The sequence below is a fragment of the Trichosurus vulpecula genome, chromosome 4, assembly GCF_011100635.1.
Source record: "Trichosurus vulpecula isolate mTriVul1 chromosome 4, mTriVul1.pri, whole genome shotgun sequence".
Lineage (NCBI taxonomy): Eukaryota > Metazoa > Chordata > Mammalia > Diprotodontia > Phalangeridae > Trichosurus > Trichosurus vulpecula.
In genome coordinates, this window is record NC_050576.1 from 98,748,686 (window position 1) to 98,759,056 (window position 10,371).

Here is a 10,371-nt window from a genome sequence, read left to right on the forward strand (position 1 = left end):
GTGTTTTCTCATCTTCAGCCTGAGTTATGAGGCAATAGAATATAACAAAATTCTTTGAACTTTGGTGGGAAAAATACTAGGCAAATGCCATAAATCATGATACTATGTACCATAATAAAAATATCCGAATCGGTAACACATTAGTGATCTTAATATTGTCCTACTTGCTAAATACATTATAATAATACTTTTGGGGGACAGAAATTTGGAAATAATGCTGTCAGTAACATTATCACATTAAGATAGTTCTCTACCTCTATGAGAATTTCAAATGAAGTATGAGAAAACATCACTGACCTGAATTTGATGTGTCTCAATTAATACATTTGCTAGAGCATCCCTATATTGTTTATTTTTTTCTGTGCAGTTTTGCCATAATTTATTAATAATATATTCCTATTGTTAATATATTCCCCAATATACAACTTGTGTGATCAATACATTATTAATATGATAATATCAATATATAATTAGTACATAATAATAACTTATATTAAGTTCTACTCACCTATTTTTGCAAATAGTAAAATTACTTCATAGATTGTTACAACTTCCCAAGTTCTATAACATTTTCCTAAGATAAAACAAAGATGTAACTAATATATGAAATTAGTATTTGTGATATTTCTAATCATCCTATATTTATCATATAAAGGAAATATAAAGGAAAGGATTAATTTGCTGTCTACATAATTGGAGATATATGGCTTCATACTCTAAATCTGATTTGAGCCTCCAAAAGGAGTTTGATTACAATTTTTTTTTTAACCAGCATTTATGAAATTATTTCTTATTTCTTACTGAAGCTGCCACAACAACTTGCAGACAGGTAGAGAACCCCTCATTCTACACATTCCTGGGGGACTATAAATAACTTAATTTTACCAGGAATGGTCACATGTAAATTCCAGTCTCCCATTCAATCTAAGTGAACTTTGGCAAATCCTTTGTGAACAGCGACTCCAGCAAACATTGGGAATGCTGAAAAATACCTTGTACTCAGGGTGAAGGAAGTTCCCTTTTGAATTTGGAAAAATTTGCAGTACTAAAACATATATATTTTTAACATTTTGTCACCATATTTTATTCCTGAAAGGGAAATGACCCAGACCTAGTAAGCTTCCTCCGAGAAATCTTCAAGTTACTGAAAAGTGGGAGGAGTCATTTCTCTCTTTTCTAGCATTTGTAAAATCACCACATTCTAAGCTTCCCACCCCCATATAGATTATAAATTTCCAATAGTGTCTGTGGGAACTATATATCCTGTGGAAGAAACAGATCCAAAGTGCTTGAGGATGCTCAAGCTGCTCAGTATCAACTGTGATTAAAGAGATATGGTGCCTGGGTGTTTCACTGGTCTCAGATGCCTGGACAAAGCTGCATTTTATATATACTTCATATCACATTAAGTGTATCATTTTGAATAAGTTTCACATGTTCATTGTTTTCCCTTTGCTTTCTTGCATATGGGACAGTTTATGCTGTTTATAGCAAAGTGCTTTACACATGAACAGTTTTTACAACGCTTAGTAAAGTTTTGTCTCTTTAAAATTGGAATCTGGTTGCCAGGGCCGAGGTTTTGCATTCTAAGCAATAACTTTCCGACGACCGTTCCAATGGCATTCTTTCTCTCTTTTGAAAATCATGGCTGATTAAAAGTCTAATGCAACAGCTGTTAGTGATCATGTGATTGATATGTTTTTAAAGACAGATGTTGAGTATTAGAAGCAGAGCCCTTCAGATTTCTTTGCAGCCCATGAATACTTTAAATGGTTGCTTGCTTTCTCTTTCTCTCTCTCCCTCCCTCTCTGCTTTTTTTTTACTCCAGCAGAACAACAGTTGTGATGAAAACAAAGTGTTTATTTTTAGTAATATATGCAACTTCTTTCTTTCTGTGAAGAATCTTCTGGGATAAAATCTGATTTAGGGGGATGGAAGTGATAAATTCCTGATTGAGACACCAGAAAAACCCATACATTCTAACTGAAAAATCGTTAAGGACAGGAGAATTCAGAGCAGATCAGTCTTCAGTAATCAAGCCAGAAGGGTTCCAACATTGTCTAAAGTGTCCTCAGGCAGATTGTACATTCATTAGAAACCCAAATTCCAAATGTCCCCATTCTTCTTACATGGTTATTGTCTGGGCATATTTTCTTTTGCAAATTAACTCTCACATTGGAGGCATCTTGAAAAGACATCATACATGCATTCGTTTTTGATTGCCTTTGAAAATGTTCAAAACTATGGTGTTTAAATGAAAGCTTCCTTTCACACATCCCTTCTTCGTTAACTGTGAGCCCTTTGATTTCACCATGAAGTCCTTCTGAGTGAATTTATGACAACAGAACAATTCCTGTTGCTGCACTGGTGACATCTCAAGAAGTGATTAATCTTGCAGTTCTGAGCACTGTGAGGGGCAGAGACACACCATTACTTAAATTCAGTAACATTTAGCTGGAAGGTAACTTAGAGGGCACAGAAGAGACATTAGGGGTCAGTTAGGACAACATTTCCATTTTTCTTCCATTTTAGTTTTAAGCCTCCATTTGAAACTGGTAGTGAAAAATAATTTTATGGCTATTTGCTTTGTCCTTCAGAAAGATATTTTAGCATGTAACTAGGGCAGGACTCTGGTTCTTTGCTCCAGGGCACTGGACTTAGAGGGTTTGGGATTCAGAGGAAACTGATAGCACTAGTAGTCTTTTACCAGCATAGAAATAGAATTTAGCACTGAGTTAGCAAAAATTATTACTAAAAATAGGAAACCACCAGATGGTGGCTAGAATGAGTTACTCTCCATTCTGTTCTCATCTACCCTGAGGGTGTGTTCCATGGCCCTTGCCCCAGGTACAAAAATTTCTAGTTTGACTCTGATAGTATGGCACACATCAAACAATATATTTCAAATGGCATTTGGAGTGATTAAAATCATTCACAGAGAATTAGAAAGGACCATAACGTCCACCAAGAACAATCATCTCATTTTACAGATGAGGACACTGAGGCACAGAGGCTAAAATTTCCTATAGGATGATATAACTAATGTATTTGAGACAGGATTTGAACTGGGGGTTTTCTTAACCATATCTGGAACACTTTTCACACCAACATGCTGTCTCTTTTTACTATGGAACTAAGGAAAATTTTGGCAGTTCCACAGAGGACAAGGAAGTACTCTAAAATGGACCTAAAACAAGGGTTCTTAACCTGGAATCTGTGAACATTTTGATAACCGTATTTCAGCTTGATTTCATTTGTGATCCTATGTATTTTATTTTATGCATTTAAAAACAATATGCTGAGAAGGGGTCCATAGGTGTCACCAGACAGTCCAAGAATTTCATGACTCACAAAAGATTAAGAGCTCCTGATCTAAAGGAAATCACTCCCAAAATTATAAAGCTCAGTCTCATTACAAATACTCCACATTTATGAATCGCCCAAAGCAAATCCAGTGTATTTTTATTCCCACTTAGGTGAAATGCAATCATCTATCACAATGATTTGGTAAAAATCAGGAAGTAAAGGGTCAAAAAAGATGTAACCAAAAGACAAGTTAGTTTGTCTTAAGCTTTAGGAAACTATTCCCTGAAGAAAATTCCAGTACGTAGACATCTAATCAACCTGCTCTATCCTAATTAACATGCACAAGCTGTAGGCAATTCTAATGCATTTCACAGCAAGAGTACTTGCCCTTTCTATTATCTCCAGTCCACACATCAGCATTCATCCAGCTTGCCTTGAGATGGAGCCATTAATGTCCTGAAACTTTGCTAAGCATCCCTTTCAATATCACTTGACTTGATATTACCTCATGCAATATTTAGCACAGGAATCATGACTGCCCGATGCTGTCAATTGCATAAGAAGCAATCATCATTATGATCAAGAATGCTTACTGAGTGCCTATTATGCCCCCCAATCCAGGGCAGCATGGTGTGATGGATAGAGCACTGGACACAGGGTCAGGAAGACGCCTACTTCAGCCACCCAACTACCCGAATAACCCTGATCAAGTTGCTTAACTTTGCTCAGCCTCAGTTTTCTGGAAATCATAACAGCATCTGTCTCCCAGAGTGGCAGTGAAGAGCAAATGACATGATGTAAGTAAAGCATTTTGCAAATAATAATGAACTATAGAAATTATAGATAGCTCTCCTCCTAATGCAATCTGCTCTGTAGTGCGCTATGTATATTGATCAAAGAATACACCACCACACAGAAGCCAGACATTGCTTTCAGGGATCTACATTATACTCAGTGAAATGGTCTGATTTAAAATCTTTCCAGGAGGCTGGTTCAATTCCTTAGTGTTTTCAAATGGGTTTATGGTAGCCTAAGGAATTCTATGTTGGATAATTAAATATGTAAAAATGTGATTTCTATTTAGAAAGCATACTTTGGATAATGTAATTTAGTTTCAGTAGAAATTGCTTTATGCTGTTTGTACCCCCTGACTCTGGCAGAAGTGCTAGCCACTGGTGCTGATCATAAGGGGTTAATTGAATCAATTTAGATCTTAGGGGTTGTGTGGAGTAGGGGAAACCATACTTATGTCTGTGTCAGATTTGATGTCCTGTTTACAATCAATTGGTAAAAAATAAACAAACAAAACTTTCTACAGAATTCACCATTCATGAGGTTTTTCTCTTCTGGCAGCTCTAAATATTTTTAGTTGATGTTTTGTATGTTTACTAAAAACTTTGATAACCCTAACTGCTTTTGAAAATGATATCTACCCTTTCTAGGGCATCTTGTAAAATGGATAGTATCTGTGAAGAAAATGTTTAGGTATTCACATGACCAATCATCCACTCTTTCCTTTACAGACTTGTGGTCCTTAAAGTGAACGTTTTTTCTCAAATGCAACAGAATTTTCACCCTAAGATGCCATTTAACTCTGGGTTACAGTGGAATCAAAGTGTCCATGAGCTTCCCAAGGGAATATGTAGCTTCAGAGACAGGTGGCATGCACTGGTGAAAAGGACCTCCTTGACATCTTTGTCATTAATTTGATTTTTGGGAACATTCACTTACCTTAATGAAGAGTGGTAGCACGCACGTGCATGTGTGTTTGTGTGTGTGTGTGTGTGCGTGCGTGTGTGTGTGTGTGTGTGTTTGTGTGTGAGTGTGTGGTCTAGATTTTTAAAATTTCATTGTTACAGGAAATTCTCATGCAAACTCCTTCTCCAGATGCATTCTAGCAACTCATTTATTCATCTGTACATTTTAACCACAAAGACTGAAAGGACTGAACAAGGACAACAAAAACATTTAGAGAAGTTCTTGGGGACATTTGAAGGTTAGGTTACTTGCCCATGGTTATGTTATCAGAGGCAAGACTTGAACTCACAGCTTCCTGAATCCAAATCCAATCCTCTATTCACATGTATATATGTACAATCTGTATATTATATATGCCCTCTGTGAGGAAGGTGCTATACTAATTATGTGCACATATATAACGTATACATAAGTATACGTTATATATGTGCACATACATAACATAAATGTACAAAGCATATACATGTACATGCATCTGTCGTATATTTCAGTATTTGTGTAATTACATCCAATTCAATTGATTTCCTTATGATTTTATGTAATTTTTTCCCCCCTGAGTGCTTGGTTAAAGTACACTTTCCATTCTTAAAGCATAATAAATGATGTCCCACAGCTTACTCTGTCAGTTGTATCAAAAGACACCAGAATTCTCCAACTTCTCTCAAGTTTCCTTCCAACTTACATCAGAATCCACCCAGGGAATTAAAACTTGAAAAGCTTCTACATTTACTAGAGAATACCCTATACTCTAAGACCCTCCCTTCCTTGTCTGGTTAAATTCATTACCCTCCATTCTGAGTGCCTATTTGAAATTCTTGAACAACAGATGCATGTTAAACCTCAATTGAACAATGGCTCTTTTGAAAATCTAATTCAAGCATCTGCTTTGCTGGAAGCCAGTGTAGCCTAGGGAAAAATGGACTGGATTCCAGGAGCCTGGATTCTGCTACTTAAGCTTTGTGACATTTGCCTCAGTTTTTTTTTTTTTGTTGTTCTATATGTAATAGTTTTTTTCTCTCCTACCCCACACCCTTACCACCATCCACTTTCAAGTAAGCCCAGGTAGGGAAGAAGGAAAAGTGAGGAGGAGTGATAACACCTAAAACAGATGTAGAATAGGAGTAAAATAAATTAGGTTAGTTTAGTTGGGTCCTTGAAAGATACAAATGGTTTGCATTTCATTTATAGTTGTGTTGAGTTCATTGGCTGTAGAGTCTGTATAGAAGGGATTCAGTTCAATTCAGTTTAGCTCAAATCAATCCAACAAGCATATATTAAAAGACTTCTATGTGCCAGGTATTAAACTATGTGCTAAAGATCCAAAGTGAAAAAAAGACCAGTCTCTGCCATCAAGTTGTTCAAATATTCAGTAGTCTGGATAATTGGAGTCATGGGAATGGGTAAGTACAGCCAAATGAAAGAACAGAGAGAGAAGAGGAGTAATAAAGATAGAAAATGACTGAGGGAAGATTCTTGGGGGACAGACACACAGACAAGACAGTCAGTAAGAAGATTACTCATCAAAGGAGAGCAAAGATGAGCTGCCAGCAAAGTAGGAGGCAAGGTAAGAGAAAAGAGTGCCTCAGAAGCCTATGGAGGAAAGGGAATCAAGAAGGAGGGGACAGTTACTAGTTTCAAATGAGTTTAAGGATGATTAGACTAGAGAAAAAGGCCACTGAAATATGCGATTAAAAGAGGCTGAGAATGAGTAGCTTCAGTAAAGTGGTGGGGTCTGTAACCTGACTGAAGAGGGTTGAAGGAGCGAGGGCAGCTCTAAACTACTCATTCTGAAAGATTAGCAGGGAAGGTTAGATTGTACAGAGTATAACAGTTGGGCAAGGAGGAGGGCAGAGATCAAGATGGAGCAATTGAGAAGATGCAAAAAGGGCCCATGTACAACTAGGTAGGATGTAGCATGTTTTGTTAGAGTATACATACAAGGAATGGATGTCCTCCAGATTTCTTTCTTCATCATGAGCCAGCAGCCTTCTCACCCTGGAAGGTGCCTTCACTGTCATGCTTCAGTAGTCTTTTCCTGAAAGATCCATCTATTCATGTGGACCTTTCCTTTGGTTGTTTCTGCTCCAAATCTCCATCTTAAGGAAGGGCCCCCAGAACAGTCAGGTTCAATTCTTCATTCCTTTCTTATTCTCTAGGTTGTTCATTCAATTGTATATCATGATTTAGAGCTTAGGCATTAGTCATCCACTTAGGTTTTAAAGTATAGATAGTTGGTCAAACTTTTTGAGTGATTAAAGATAACTACTTAAGAATTTCTTTTAATCTAATCTAATTGAATCTATCACATCAAGCACCTTCTGATTCTTTCTCTAAGACATTTTTTTGTATTAGATACTGAGTTTCTGTGTGGTCTATGCATTTTAGTCAACTCCTTTATGTAAATCTCCAGTAAGAACATGGGAGCCATCCTTCCACTTGGCTATAACTTTTGTGCTGTGGTTTACCTTATAGCAAGGATGTCAAGACTGATACAGTTCAGTTCCTTCAGTCCAAATAGGCCAGCTACTTGGATGCTAGATAAAGAGCTCACATCTAGAGTGTCAATAGCTAAGCTAATGTTTACAGACAATCTTAAAACTGTATGATTCTTAGAACCTCCTGCACCCTTTTGTTGACACTGTCTCTGTCACTGCAGAAATGAAAAGGTGACACAGAAGACTGATAACTGGTTTTTGTTGTTGTTGTTTGTTTTTAATTTCATGACTTGTGCCAGCTACAATTCATCACCGAGTGGCTTTAACTAGTAAGTCTTTCTGCATTTAGATAGGATGGTCCTCAGAAGTCAAAGTATGTTTCTGGGGCCACATTAGATGAATTTCCAGCATAGTAGAATCTGCCAAAGCTTGAATTTTTCTAGTATAGGCCTTGAGAACCCAGTATTACCAACAAATCAGGATGAGGCATTAGAAAAGAAATTTTTGGAGGATATCAAACATACTGGCAACAAAAATAATAAAAGCCCCAGGAATCTATCACTAGACACATAGGAAGTATTTGATAAGAGACAAAAATTTATTTTAAAAAAATGTTTAAAAGTATAAGATAAAAATCTATAAAACCAAAGACTATCATTATTTGGCACAAAAAAAACTTTGGAGACATTTTTGGAGAAATGGGACATTTTTTCCCTAATAAGATCAAGGTAAATCAAGGGTGCTCGTTTTTGCCAATCTTATTTAATATGGTGCTAGAAATTATATTTATAGCAATTGCAAAATAAAAAAATAGATAAATGAAACAAGTTTGGGCCAAAATGAAGCAAAATTATTTCTATTTACAGATGATATAAAAATGTATTTAGTGAACCACAAAGTTGCAAAAACAATTAATAGTCCAAACAATTAATAGCTTTAGTAAGAGAGCAGGATATAAAAAGAAAAAACAGAAAAGGAAGAGGCTCAGTGAGAAGGTGTTGAATTAAGGTTCAGTGAGAAAAGTGTTGAATTTGAAGTCATATGACCTGAGTTCAAATCCTAGCTCTTATGAGAATGAGTTGTGTGATCTTGGGATAACATTTAACTCCTCTGAGTTTTCTAAACTGCAAAATAAATGCTTTAGATTAGGTGACACCTAAGGTCTCTTCCAACTCTAAATTGATGATCCTATGTTATTATCAACAAAATTCCGAAGGAAGAGATAGAAATTATATTCAAAATAACTAAATGTATTAAAGTAAGTTACCTAGAGTTAACTTACTAAAACATATACAGAATTTATATAACAACTATAAAACACTATTTACAGAAATAAAAGATAATTGCATGTACATATATATATAAGTATATACGTCTGCATGAATATATGTGTACATATACATACACACACATGCTTATGTGTATGTATCTGGTTTATGTAGCATGGAAGATGAGACCCTTGAATTAGGAAGATCTGATTTCAAATCTGGTCTCAGATACTAGGTTCTTGATCTTGGTGTACTAACTTAACTATCGCCTATCCCAGTTTCTCATCTGTGAAATGGGGTTGATTATAGTGCCTATGTACCTACCAAGGTTGTTGTGAGGATAAAATGAGACAATATTTTTAGCCCATTGCAAATGTTAAAGAGCTCTATAAATAGGTAATGCATGCATGCTTTTTCACATACACATACATATATGTGAGTATGCACACATACAAACATACATACACATGTGTGTGTGTATATACACATATATACATATGTGTGTGTATATACCATATTTCCCCACATATAAGATGCTCCCATGTATGAGACACACTTTAATTTGGGGGCCCAAAATTTGAAAAAAATGTATTACATAAAGCTTTTATTTACATAAAGCTTTATTACATAAAGTTTTATTCATCTGCTCATATCTTTTGGGCAAATCTGGTACATGTATGGAGGCTTAGTTCATTCCGTTTCATGACCTGAAGTGCCAGTTGTGTCCTCCTTTGAAATCAGTAACTTCTTTTTCATCAGCAATTCTTGCCTCATGCTGAGCCATCTTTGTGGACACAGGAATTCCAATTGCCCTTTGCTCTTCAATCCATATCTTCAGTTCCCTCTCTAAACCAGGCCATTTTCCTGACTTGTCTCTCATGGCCTTCTTCTGCCATGGCATTTCAGTAGGGTTTCTTCTTCCCGTAGCCAGTCTTGGATTGTTTTCTCAGTTGGAGGAGGACCAAACTTCCGTTCAGCAGCATGATTTCCATTCACTTTTGCAAACTGGATGACTTTTAACTTGAATTCAACACTGTACAAAAATCTTTTCTGAGCCATTTCTGGGCAGAATGCGGCAAAACATAACCTAATATACTGTACAAATGCGAAAAAATGAGCACAAAGACAACAAACACGAAAAAGTGGGAAATGAAGTAAAAGAAATCTACAACCACACCCAGTTTTTAGAGCCCAAATTTTTCGAAAAAGGGTGTGTCTTATATGTGGGAAAATACTGTGTGTGTGTGTGTGTGTGTGTGTGTGTGTGTGAGTGTGTGTGCGGGCGCATGCGTGTGCATGTGCGTGTATAGAGAGAGAGAGCACACACACACACAGAGTTTTTATGTGGCTGTAGCACACCATTTCAAGGAAAATAAAATCCATAATCACTTAATTAGGCCAAAGTTTAAATATCCATATGACTGGACCTGTTCTTCATCCCCTATAGTTCCATTCACAATGACTAGCTCAGCCTCTCCCTCTTCAGTTGGGCAGTACAGGCAGCCAACTAACATGACCTGTGCATCCCGTGCATCAACTGCTTCTCCTTCACCAAATACCACTGCTCCAAGATACCATGGCAGGACCTGGGCCCAGGACCAGCT